The sequence below is a fragment of the Phyllobates terribilis genome, unplaced genomic scaffold (assembly GCF_046119375.1).
Source record: "Phyllobates terribilis strain yellow unplaced genomic scaffold, ASM4611937v1 Scaffold_1__5_contigs__length_1240528914, whole genome shotgun sequence".
Classification (NCBI taxonomy): Eukaryota; Metazoa; Chordata; class Amphibia; order Anura; family Dendrobatidae; genus Phyllobates; species Phyllobates terribilis.
The window spans coordinates 533649227-533660595 of record NW_027362761.1 but is presented as its reverse complement, the minus strand read 5'-3'; positions in this window follow the sequence as shown (position 1 = coordinate 533660595).

The window sequence follows — 11369 nt, the reverse complement described above, 5'->3', positions numbered from 1 at the left end:
GGGCATTGCAGTTCCTCATAATTTTTGGAAAGCCTTCCATTCACTGCTTAGGCCAACAGTGCACGGGAGACCCAGTTGCTATAAATCGAAAAAAAGGTTTAGTTAACGCCCTCTGACCTCCATGTCATTTCCAAGGGGCATTGGAGTGGCTCGAAATTTTTGGTAGGCATTGCACTCACTGTATGCCCTATAACTGTGTAGCCGAACCGCTCCTTTTGTTACAGAAACATATCCTACAAGACATATCTGGTTGACTGGCCTGATATTGATGTGAATGGTCCCTGTTCCTCCTGCTCTTTCTCTTTTGCCACCACCTCATCCATCATTTATCACCTGAAGCTTTGTTTTAACGGGAGTCATAGAACTGGGATAGTAGCAGGAAAACATCCAGCAATCCTCGGAGGAGGTAGGATATGCGCCAAAACGTGGACCACCTCAGGCCTAGCCGCTACTACATACATGCGCTTGCATTCCAAGAAAACAAAGCAGATGCTAACTTCTATCATCATCATCATGCTCCTCACCTAGGCACTCTCAGCTCCCCTGATGGAGAAGCCAGGGCCCACCGGAGGAGTCTGGTTCTCTGGTGGGCTCGTCCAATGCTGCCCTAAAGCAGGCCAGGCTAAGAAAAGTGTGGGGGAAGGTGACAGGAGAAATCAGGGCGGCTGGGGACCGAGTATGGACACCTGGCCGCCACCTAGCGGCTGGGGACCGAGCGTGGACACCCGGCCGCCGGGCGGCTGGGGACAGAGTATGGATACCTCACTGCCGAAGCGGCCATGAGGTAGTGGCCAGCTTCGGCCTCCTCCAAACTAAAAGGCCCCATTTCAAGTGAAAGCTAGCAGTATGGTATTGCAGCCTGCGGGTGGGTGGGTGGTTGGCTGCATATTTTCGCTTGCATTGCAAGGAATGGGGGAGGTACAATTGAACACTGCCCTGGGACAAGGACTTGCACGGGAATAGTTGCAAGTCTGCATCTTCTGATGCGGCAAGGATCACTTCTGATGGGCACACTTTTAGACAGTGACCTGGGGGTCAGAGATGCTTCCAGGGGTCTTCCCCATGCTGATCCCTTGTCTTTTCAGCACTGTATGCATGTGTCACACAGCACATGGCCAGATAAGGTTGTAAAATGTTAAAATGACATTTCCCGGTGAACGCATTTGTCACGGTTGAAAGCAATACAAAAGTGCAAAAACGCATGAAAAATGCTACTTGTGAACATAGCCCAAGGTGTGGAGGAGTATTTTTGTTTTTGGTTATTTATTTTACCTTATACACAAGTCTTTACCCTGGAAAGGATGTTCCTTAACCCCTTTCCGACCTGGTCAGTAATAGTACGCACCAGGTCGGGAAAGCCGGTTCAGCGGGGGCTCCGGCGGTGAGCCCGCACTGAAGCGAGCACATGTCAGCTGATTATTGGAATCGCAATCCACCCGCGGCTGTTAACATGTTAAATATCTGACAGTGGCATTTAACTCGCGCTTCCGGGAGTCCTAAGCCCCGCCCATCAGTGACCCCATCACGTGATCGCGGGTCACCAATGGGTGGGCATGACAACTCAGGGTCTGCAGCAGACGCCTGTGGTTGTCATGTCTCAATTGCTATGAGCGCCACCTAGTGGTCAGCGCTCATAGCAAGTGAGCATTTCTCCTGCATACAAGCGATCTGCTCATCGCTTGTATGCAGTAGAAGCAATCAGACAACTGCTGCTTCTAGTCTCCTCTGGAGACTATAGAAGCAAGCAGAAAGTGTAAAAAAAAAGTTTTTAAAAAAATAAAAAAAATAAAAAATATATAAAAGTTTAAGTCACCCCCCCTTTCGCCCCATTCAAAATAAAATATATATATATAAAAAAAAAAACACATACACATATTTGGTATCGCCGCGTTCAGAATTGCCCGATCTATCAATATAAAAGAAGAATTAATACAATCAGTAAACGGCGTAACGAGAAAAAAATTTTAAACGCCAGAATTAAGTTTTTTTGGTCGCTACAACTTTGCAATAAAATGCAATAACGGGCGATCAAAACATCGGATCTACCCCAAAATGGTATCAATAAAAACGTCAGCCCGGCACGAAAAAAATAAGCCCTCACCTGGCCCCAGATCCCGAAAAATGGAGAAGCTAAGGGTCTCGGAAAATGACGTCATTTTTTTTGTTTTTTTTAGCAAGCTTTGGATTTTTTTTTCACCACTTAAATAAAAAAGAACCTATACATATTTGGTGTCTATGAACTCGTAACGACCTGGAAAATAATGATGGCAGGTCAGTTTTAGCAATCTGTGAACGTGGTAAAAAAGGACCCAAAAAACAACTGTGGAATTGCATTTTTTTTGCAGTTTCACTGCACTTGGAATTTTTTTCCCATTTTCCAGCACACGATATGGTAAAACTAGTGATGGTGTTTAAAAGTACAACTCGTCCCGCAAAAAATAAGCCCTCACATGGCCATATTGAACGAAAATTAAAAAAGTTCTGGCTCTGGGAAGAAGGGGAGCAAAAAAGGAAAACACAAAAACATAAAGACCCATGGTCGTTAAGGGGTTAACATATTTCACAGGAAAGCACTTTCACTTTCGTTTTTGAACGTTTTATTGTGAGCCTGTAAAAGTGGCTTAATACCTCTGACCACGTTGTTGACAGCAGTGACCTGGGGGTCAGAAATGCTTCTGTGGCACCCCAGGGGTCTGGTTTCCACAGTAACAGCAATATTATGTCTGAGAGCAGGTGGGAGGTCTCTTGGTCAGGGATCCTATGCATGCCACACCTCCTGCCCAGTCCTGGGAGGGGAAGAACTTCCCCTATATAAACCTAGGGCTGAGGCAGGGTTAGTGAGTAGAGAAGAAGTAGAGACTGAGAAGCAGATATAGGAAAAGAACATCAGGAGCTCTGTGGGAGCAGTGCTACAAGGAGTCAGGGGCTGGCAGCTGCAGAGCTCGCCCTGACTGAGAAGTTATCACCGGACCCGGAGTCCGAGGCTGTAGGGACTAACTCCTATCCAGCAGCAGAAACCGACCGGCAGGGGATTGCAGGTCCTCTGGCCCAGAAACCCGAAGGCACGGTCTCACGCGTGGGACCAGCACCGCCGTCGTGGAGCGGAAGCTACTAGAAGGCCCCGAGTCACCGGCCATACGGGTGAGCACCACACGGTACACTCAGGGACGTGGGCTACTTATACCCGCCTCTAGCAAGGTAGCCGGAAGAGTATCGTTAGTTTGGGAGGCCTACAACTCCGCCTGGCCAGGGGAGATCCCATCTGCTCAAGGACTGACCAGGCCCCAATCGCTAGCCAGTACTCCGGGAGGGTCTATCTTTGTCACCAGTAAAGACCCTGAACTACACCGTACCGTCTCAGAGTGGTTCCTGCTACCCCCATCATCCACGTCGGCTGCCCTGAGGCCATACCCCTCCCGTTGGGGGTTATACTATCACGCTGCACAATCCTACCACCGGCCTCAGCGGTCTGCCCTGCAGCAGCAGCTCCTTAGCTGTACTCAACGGGTGGCGTAGTCGTCCAACATCTACCGCTAATACAGCGCCACTTAGTCTGACTCCCTGGGCACGGACCGGATCACCGCCACGAGACTACAACCCTAAAGAGATCCGGCTCCGGGTAAGCTCCCGCGTGCGCAACGCAGCGCGACACAGGCCCAGGGGCGCGTCACTTCCAGGGGCGATCCCCATGCTGTCCCCATGTCATTTGAGCACTGTCACTATCGTTTTGGGCACTTTTTAGGCTTTCTACAGACTGCCGGAGGAGCCGCCGCAAAAATGTTCGGGTCTCCCATAGACTAACATTGGGCTCGTTGCTCGGGTCGAGCACCCGAGTATCACAGTGAGCTCGGCCCGAGCTTCGAGCACCCGAGCATTTTAGTGCTCGCTCAACACTAATCCTCTGCTCTGACTTGCCAGAAGGATGAGCAGGGAGAGAAGCACATCCACTGCACAGCATGGCACGCAGGGGAGCCTGAACCCTGCGTGTTGTGTGGTGTGTGCACTCGCACTTATGATCCAGACCCCGGATCTAAGTGCATAGCGACGCCCCTGAGTGGTGGAGCAGCAGCACATGAAGCAGAGCAGGGCTCGGACAGCACCGACGGCCCTGCACTGATGCCGGTGAAGCGGCCCGGGCCCCCCTGATGGTCCAGGGCCCCGGCTTTTGCCCGGGTATGCCGGGTGCTGACGCCGGCCCTGCATATAGACAGGGTTTAATATTTCTATTGCAGTACTTGTATATCAATGCTGCACCATTATAAGAAAAGTCCTTTTCAGGGCTACATACTGTCCTTTCTCTAGTAAAACCGGAAAGTTTGTAGCCATATACAACCCCTGGCAAAAATTATGGAATCACCGGGCTTGAAGGATGTTCATTCAGTTGTTTAATGTTGTTGAAAAAAAGCAGATCACAGACATGGCACAAAACTAAAGTCATTTCAAATGGCAACTTTAGGGCTTTAAGAAACACTTAAAGAAATCAAGATAAAAATGTGGTACTCAGTAAGGGTAATTTCTTTCAGACCAAGCAGAGGGAAAAAATTATGGAATCACTCAATTCTGAGGAAAAAATTATGGAATCATGAAAAACAAACACACAAAAGAACACTCCAATACATCACTAGTATTTTGTTGCACCACCTCTGGCTTTAATAACAGCTTGCAGTCTCTGTGGTATGGAATTAATGAGTGACAAACAGTACTCTTCATCAATCTGGCTCCAACTTTCTCTGATTGCTGTTGCCAGATCAGCTTTGCAGGTTGGAGCCATGTCAAAGACCATTTTCTTCAACTTCCACCAAAGATTTTCAATTGGATTGAGATCCGGACTATTTGCAGGCCATGACATTGACCTTATGTGTCTTCTTTCAAGGAATGTTTTCCTTGAAAGACCCCTCATCCCTATCCTGGTATACATGGTACCCCTCATCCCTTTCCTGGTATGCATGGCCCCTCATCCGAATCCTGGTATGCATGGCCCCCCCAGATCCCTATCCTGGTATGCATGGTACCCCTCATCCCCCAATCCTGGTATGCATGGTACCCATCATCCCTCAATCCTAATAAGCATGGCACCCCTCTTCCCCCAATCCTGGTATGCATGGCACCCCTCATCCCCAATCCTTGTATACATGGCACCCCCATTCCCTATCCTGGTATGCATGGCACTCCTCATCCCCCAATCCTGGTATGCATGGTACCCCTCATCCCCCAATCCTGGTATGCATGGTACCCCTCATCCCCCAATCCTGGTATGCGTGGCCCCCTCATCCCCCAATCCTGCTATGCAAGATCCCCTCATCCCCCCAATCCTGGTATGTGTGGCCCCCTCATCCCTCAATCCTGGTATGTGTGGCCCTCTCATCCCCCTATCCTGGTATGCATGGTACCCCTCATCCCCCAATCCTGGTATGTGTGGCCCCCTCATCCCCCAATCCTGGTATGTGTGGCCCCTTCACCCCCCAAATCCTAGTATGCATGGTACCCCTCATCCCCCAATCCTGGTATGTGTGGCCCCCTCACCCCCCAATCCTGGTATGCATGGTACTCCTCTGCACACATACAAAAAAAATAAACACTTATACTAACCTTTCTTCCCTGTGCTCCAGCGCTGCCATGTCTTGTTCTGCCAGAGGCTGGGGGAGGAGTGCGGCGCCGGAGCACTGTGCTATCCGGTGCCATATTGCTGAACACCCACTGCAAATGTGTCTTTAGTAAAATGGCGCTGGATAGCGCTATGCGCATGCGCCGATTCCGACGCCTTCACTCTGCCCCCGGTCTCCAGTCAGAAGAGAGGCACCCCACAATCCTGGTATGCGTGGCCCCCTCATCCCTTTCACACTGTACACACATTCCAAAAAAATAAACAGTTGTACTCACCTTTCTTCTCTGTGCTCCGGCGCCGGGGGAGGAGTGCGGCGCCGGAGCACCACCCTGTCTGGCGCCATTTTGCTGAAGACACACTGCAAATGTGTCTTCAGTAAAATGGCGCTGGATAGCGCTATGCACAAACACACACCTACACTAACTATCCCGCCACCCGTGATCCCGCTCTGGCCACAAAGTTCAGGATACTCCTAGCTAGGATCAGGCCCCAAAGCTTTTCCCCAGGCGGGGCCTGGGCCAGGCCAGGTCAGTCCTCTTGTCACCGCTGATGAAAAAAAAAACAGGTCCCCCACCCAACCTAACTAAAACCCCCTATTATACATTATATACAATATGTGCAGAAACCAACATCACAGAACACAACCTACATACTCACCATCCAAGGCTCGAGTTCGATGCCTGCAAACCTTCTATTCAGGAGACATAAATACAAAACAAAAATCTTGGGTGGAAAGACATCAGCCCACCACCAGGATATAGCAGTACTGCCGGACTAAGGCACCCTGAAGGAAAAGCCCCTCCAGAGACGGGCCGCCCTCCGGGGACCCAGTCTTTTATACTCCAGAGAACGTACCTTCAGGATTCTTTGTATGCCAATTGACAGCACTTCATGGGTAAGTGAGGACCTTTATACTTGTTTCCTCTCTGTATTCAAATGATAGTGTTTCTGGTCATTTATTGGTTATCTATACTGATATGGTCTCATATTTTATTGCAGCTCTCCTCCAGCCATACCCATTCGGTCACAACATCCTGGTAATGGTGATCTCTGTAGTTCTATTTCTTTTGTGTTCCCCTTGACGTCTCTTGTCTGTCTATACAATTCTAGATATGACATACTACTTATTTTGGGGATTTATTATCTTCTCTTGTTCTATGTATTAATATTTGTATTTTGAGATATTATATATTTGTTGATTTATTCACAGTGTTTGCATATATTGCGATATGACTATGTTCTCTTTTTTTTCTCACACTATATACTTACGTGTATATATTACTAGCTATTGAACCCGTTCTACGCCCGTGTGGCGAGCATTTTCATTGGTATATGATCTCCCATGCTGGTTTGTGTTGCTCCCATCCTGGTATTTGTGCTGCCCCCTCCTGTCTCCACCATCCTATCCTGGTATGTATGCCCCCCCTCATCCCCATCCTGGTATGCATAGCACCCCTCATCCCTATCCTGGTATGCATGGCACCCCTCATTTCCAATCCTGGTATGCATGGCACCCCTCACCCCCAATTTTGGTATGCATGGCACTCCTCACCCACAATCCTGGTATGCATGGCACCCCTCACCCCCAATCCTGGTATGCGTGGCACTCCTCATCCCTAATCCTGGTATGCATGGTATCCTGAGTATCCGATGCAAACTCAAGTAGCGAGCACTTTCGCTCAAGACTAATGACAACATATTCAATATGATGACCTTATGTTATCAAATTCTGTGTTGTAGCTCTGGGTTCAAAATGTTCACTATACCCCTTGATAAATCTTTGAGGGGTCTAGTTTCCAAAATGGGGTCAATTGTGGGGGGTTTCCACTGCATCAGGGCTCTTCAAAAGCGACATGGCGTCCGCTCTCGATTCCAGCCAATTTTGCGTTCAAAAAGTCACACAGTGCTCCTTCCCTTCTGAACCCTTCTGTGCGCCCAAACAGTGTTTTTTCCCACATATGGGGCATCTGCGAGAAATTGCACAACAGTTTTTGAGGTCCATTTTCTCCTCTTACCCTTGTGAAAATAAAAAATTTGGGGCTAAAATATCATTTTTGTGGAAAAAGTTTGATTTTTTATTTTCACGGCTCTACGTTATAAACTTCTGTGATGCACCTGGGGGTTCAGGGTGCGCATCACACATCGAGATAAGTTCCCTGAGAGGTTTAGTTTCCAAAATGGTGTCACTCGTGGGGGGTTTCTACTGTTTAGGCACATCAGGGACTACCCAAACCCGACATGGCATCCGCTAATTATTCAAGCAAATTTTACATTCAAAAAGTCAAATGGCGTTCCCCCCCTTCCAAACCCTGCCGTGCACCTAAACAGTGGTTTTCTCCCACATATGGGGAATCGACTTACTCAGGAGAAATTGCTCAACAAATTGCATGGTTCAAATTCTCCTGTTACCCTTATGAAAATGAAAATTGGGGGCTGAAAAACTTTTTTACAGGAAAAATGTGAAAATTTTACTTTTACGGCTCAATGTTATAAACTTCTGTGAAGCACCTGGGGGTTCAAGGTTCACACCACACATCTAGATAAGTTCCTTAGGGGGTATAGTTTCCAAAATGGTGTCACTTGTGGGGGGTTTCCACTGTTTAGGCACATCAGGGGCTCCCCAAACGCAACATGGCGTCCGCTAATTATTTAAGCAAATTTTACATTCAAAAGTCAAATGGTGCTCCTTCCCTTCCGAATCCTGCCGTACGCCCAAACAGTGGTTTTCTCCCACATTTAAGGGATTGGCGTGCTCAAGAGAAATTGCACATCAAATTTTGGGGTCCATTTTATCCTGTTATCATTGCAAAAATAAAAAAATTGGGGTCTAAAGTAACATTTTTGTTAAACAAGGTAAATGTTCATTTTTTTCTTCCACATTCCAAAAATTCCTGTGAAGCACCTGAAGGGTTAATAAACTTCTTGAATGTGGTTTTGAGCACCTTGAGGGGTGCAGTTTTTAGAATGGTGTAACTTTTTGGGTATTTTCTGTCATAAAGGCCCCTCAAAGTGACTTCAAATATGATGTGGTCCCTAAAAAAATGTTTTTGTATATTTTGTTGAAAAAATGAGAAATCGTTGGACAATTTTTAATCCTTACTCCCTAACAATAAAAAATATTGGTTCCAACATTGTGCTGATGTAAAGTAGACATGTGATAAATGTTATTTATTAACTATTTCTTGTGACATATCTCTCTATTTAAATGGCATGAAAATTAAAATTTTTAAAATTGCTACATTTTCCAAAATTTCGACAAATTTCAGATTTTTTCACAAATAAACACAAGTCATATCAAAGAAATTTTACCACTATCATGAAGTACAATACATTACGAAAAAGAATCTCAGAATCAGTGGGATCCGTTGAAGCTTTCCAGAGTTATTACCTCATAAAGTGACAGTGGACATCATTGTAAAAATTGGCCTGGTCATTAACGTGCAAACATAGGCGGATTATAATGAGGGCAATCTGAGCTACCGCTTGGGGCCCCGGGGGGCCCGGGGCTCCGGGGGTCCATGGCCAGATTGCCCTCATTATAATATGTGCGGCGCCGCGGCACATACCAGCAGTCAGAGGCGAGGAGCCCCCGGACCGCTCCCCCAGCAGCGGAGCATGGCCGCTGCTTCTTCTTCGGCCGGGCCAGCACTGCACCTGTTAACTTCCCTGTGTGCTAGCCCGGCCGCGTCACTGCTAGGAGACACGGCCCTGCACTGCTACTTACCACCGGAGAGGAGCTAGAAGACGGGAGCCGGGGGATAGTGAGTGTGTGTGTGTGAGAGTGTGTGTGAGTGTGAGAGTGTGTGTGTGAGTGTGTGAGAGTGTGTGTGTGAGAGATTGAGTGAGTGTGTGTGTGTGCAGGCAGATATCTTTGTGTGATGTCTGTTTATATGTATTTTTGTGTTTCAAATGTGTTTATGCGTGTATGTATGTATATGTCTGTATATGTTTGTGTGTGTGTGCGTGACTGCGTGCGGCCTCCCACTGTCTCTGGGGGGGCGCAGTGTGGCCTCCTGCTGTGTATAGATGGCGCCGTGCGGCCTCCCACTGTGTATAGATCGCGCCGTGCAGCCTCCCGCTGTGTATAGATGGCTACGTGCGGCCTCCCGCTGTGTATAGATGGCACCGTGTGGCATCCCGCTGTGTATAGAAGACTACGTCTGGCCTCCTGCTGTGTATAAATGGCTATGTGCAGCCTCCCGCTATGTATAGAAGACTACGTGTGGCCTCCTGCTGTGTATTGATGGCACCGTGCGGCCTCCTGCTGTGTATAGATGGCTACGTGCGGCCTCCTGCTGTGTATAGATGGCTCCGTGCTTCCTCCTGCTGTGTATTGATGGCACCGTGCGGCCTCCTGCTTTGTATAGATGGCTTCGTTCGGCCTCCTGCTGTGTATAGATGGCTCTGTGCGGCCTCCAGCTGTGTATAGATGGCTACATTCGGCCTCCTGCTGGGTATAGATGGCTACGTGCAGCCTCCTGCTGTGTATAGATGACTACGTGCGGCCTCCTGCTGGGTATAGATGGCTACGTGCGACCTCCTGCTGGGTATAGATGGCTCCGTGCGGCCTCCTGCTGGGTATAGATGGCTCCGTGCGGCCTCCTGCTGTGTATAGATGGCTACGTGCGGCCTCCTGCTGTGTATAGACGGCACCGTGCGGCCTCCTATTGTATATAGATGGCACCGTGCGGCCTCCTGCTGTGCATAGATGGCACCGTGCAGACTCCTGCTGTGTATAAATGGCACCGTGCGGCCTCCCGCTGTGTATAGATGGCTACGTGCGGCCTCCCGCTGTATATAGATGGCTACGTGCAGCCTCCTGCTGTGTATAGATGGCTTCGTGCCACCTCCTGCTGTGTATAGATGGCTGCGTGCGGCCTCCTGCTGGGTATAGATGGCTACGTGAGGCCTCCCGCCATGTATAGCTGGCTATGTGTGCTCAATATTAAGCCATACAATTAAAGTTAGGCTATGTGCCCACGATGCAGAAATGCTCCGGATTTATTTTGAGCGTTTCTGCATCTCCCTGGCAGAAAAAACGCATGCGAATTGTACATGCGTTTTTCCTGCCAGGGACGTGCGGATGTGAAGCGTTCTTCACATGTGTTTCCACATGCGGGTTGTCAAGCACTTTTCAAGCGATTTTAGCATCACTTGGAAAGCGCTTGACAACGTGGTCACACTATATAAATCCATGCAACCAGCATGGATTTATATAGTGTGACAAATAAAAGAATGGTAAAAAATAAAAAATAAATATATACTTACCTTCTGATGGCCTGTCGACGTCAGTGGTCGCGTGACCCATCACATGACTAAATGACGTCACCACAGGTCCTTTAGTCTACTGCGAGTTGCCGGCAACCTAGGACGTATCGGATAAAGACATCGGGGGCCATCAGAAGGTAAGTATAATATTTATTTTTTATTTTATTCTTTTTTTTACAGGTTCTATGGTACCGGGGTCCGGAGGAGAGTCTCCTCTTCTCCAAACCCGGGTACCATCCGCACATTGAAACACATGGAATCCGCATGTACAGATGCAGTGATGCGGATTCCATGCGTTCCAATGCAAGTCAATGGTGGCGAAAACGCAGCGCTTCCGCAAAATAATTGGTAATGCTGCGGATTTTTCCGCAATAATAATCTGCAGCGGAAATTTCCACAGCATGTGCACAGCACATGCGGATTATCATTGGGGAACATGGCAGACCTTCTACCAAGTGTTTTTTAAGCGTTTCTGCAGCGGAATTGCCGCTGAAGA